Genomic DNA, 2,739 nt, shown 5'->3' on the forward strand with positions numbered 1-2,739 from the left:
GTTTTCAATTCAACTTAGATTTCATTTTTACATTTTCATTTCTTTCATAATTTTTCGTTATTACTATTGTTGCTGTTGCTGCTGAAGTTTTAATTTGCCAAACCAAACGTGTTATTTGCTTTAAACTACAGTTCAAATTTAAGTAACAAAGATATATGTCTATATATCTATGTTCATGTGTACATACTCACACGTACAATTACACTTAAGCTCATAAAGAGCGCACTAGCATAAAACCTTTCGAAAAGATGATCATAATAATGAAGTTTTAAAAAGAAAACAGCCTTTTAGCTGCAAAATGTAGGAGAGGAAAACATGATATCTTAATAAAAATTCAAGTTTGTTTAAAAATTCTGAATAAAAAATGCACAAAAATTGTTCATACATGAGAAGGTTTTCCTTAAAATACTTACATATAGAGCAGTAGTAGAAAGGAAGGAAGGATGTGAAAGTAAAAAATTAATATTTGTTGAAATGTTAGAATCAGGCTGCAGTTATAACCTTATATATGTATGTATAAGTTCTATCTATACACATACATCTAAAGTTGTATATTTCATAATGTGTATAGAAATAGTTTAAAGATTTACTTATATAGCATGCCAATAAATCAGAGTAAAAGATATCTTTACACTAGTTAAGTATTAACGTTTTAAGCTTTTTTTGGTGTTACTAGTACAATAAAGACTACATCCATTACTACTTGCAACCACTAACATACTAACAGGCGCACCAACTATCATTATCATCAGTATTGCTGTACACAGCTTGTTGAAATAGGAGAATAGGTAGTACAGTGGTTTCTTTTCTGATTTAAGCAAAAAGAAGATTAAAGATCCGTTGACTGGACTAAGGACTGAACAACAGACTGTACTAAAGACTGAAAAATAAATCAGATTATTGACTGGACTATAGACTGGTAAACATAATTTCTGAGTGAACACATAAAAGTCCATTTTCTATCTAAACGAGCAGAGATAGAGCCAAAATAGTGAAAATTTGTGATCACTTGTATTTCTCACCAAAACGCAATTTTTGAGTGAAAACATAAAAGTCCATTTTCTGGCTAAATTAGAAGGGATAGGGCCAAAATAGTGAAAATCTGTGATCACTTGTTTTTCCCAACAAAATTCAAATTTTTGTGTGAAAACATAAAATAACATTTTCTGGCTAAACTAGAAGAGCTAAGGCCAAAAGGATGAAAATCGGTGATCACTTGTATTTCCCAACAAAACTCAATTTTTGTGTGAAAACATAAAAGACCATTTTCTGGCTAAACTAGTGAAAACATAAAAGTCCATTTTCTGGCTAAACTAGAAGATATAGGGTCAAAATGGTGAAAATCTGTGATCACTTGTATTTCCCACCAAAACACAATTTTTGAGTGAAAACATAAAAGTCCATTTTTTGGCTAAACTAGAAGAGATAGGGCCAAAATAGTGAAAATCTGTGATCACTTGTATCTCCCACCAAAATTCAATAAAAAAAAAACATAAAAGTCCATTTTCTGGCTAAACTAGAAGAGATAGGGCCAAAATAGTGAAAATTTGAGATCACTTGTATTTCCCACAAAAATGAAATTTTTGAGTGAAAACATAAAAGTCCATTTTCTGGCTAAACTGGATGAGACAGGGCCAAAATAGTGAAAATCTGTGATCACTTGTATTTCCCACCAAAACCTAATAAAAAAACATAAAAGTCCATTTTTTGGCTAAACTAGAAGAGATAGGGCCAAAATAGTGAAAATCTGTGATCACTTGTATATCCCAACAAAACTCAATTTTTGGGTGAAAACTTAAAAGTCCATTTTCTGGCTAAATTAGAAGAGATAGGGCCAAAATAGTGAAAATCTGTGATCACTTGTATCTCCCACCCACACTCAATTTTTGGGTGAAAACATAAAAGTCCATTTTCTAGCTAGAAGAGATAGGGCCAAAATAGTGAAAATCTGTGATCACTTGTATTTCCCACCAAAACGCAATTTTTGAGTGAAAACATAAAAGTCCATTTTCTAGCTAAACTAGAAGAGATAGGGCCAAAATAGTGAAAGTCTGTGATCACTTGTATCTCCCACCCAAACTCAATTTTTGGGTGAAAACATAAAAGTCCATTTTCTAGCTAAACTAGAAGAGATAGGGCAAAAATAGTGAAAATTTGTGATCACTTGTATTTCCCACCAAAACACAATTTATGGGTGAAAACATAAAACTCCATTTTTTGGCTAAACTAGAAGAGTTAGGGCCAAAATAGTGAAAATCTGTGATCACTTTTATTTGCCAGCAAAACTCAATTTTTGAGTGAAATCATAAAACTCCATTTTCTGGCTAAAATAGAAGAGATAGGGCCACAATATTGAAAATCTGTGATCACTTTTATTTCCCAATAAAACTCAATTTTTGAGTGAAATCATAAAAGTCCATTTTCTGGCTAAAATAGAAGAGATAGAGCCAAAATAGTGAAAATCTGTGATCACTTGTATTTGTCAACAAAACTCAATTTTTGAGTGAAATCATAAAAGTCCATTTTCTGGCTAAATTAGAAGAGATATGGCCAAAACAGTGAAAATCTGTGATCACTTGTATTTCCCACCAAAACCAAGTCCATTTTCTGGCTAAACTCGAAGAGATAGGGCCAAGATAGTGAAAACCTGTGATCACTTGTATTTCTTCCCAAAACGCAATTTATGAGTGAAATCATAAAAGTCAATTTTCTGGCTAAACTAGAAGAGATAGGGCCAAA

Source organism: Lucilia cuprina, chromosome 2 (genome assembly GCF_022045245.1).
Source record: "Lucilia cuprina isolate Lc7/37 chromosome 2, ASM2204524v1, whole genome shotgun sequence".
Taxonomy (NCBI): Eukaryota; Metazoa; Arthropoda; class Insecta; order Diptera; family Calliphoridae; genus Lucilia; species Lucilia cuprina.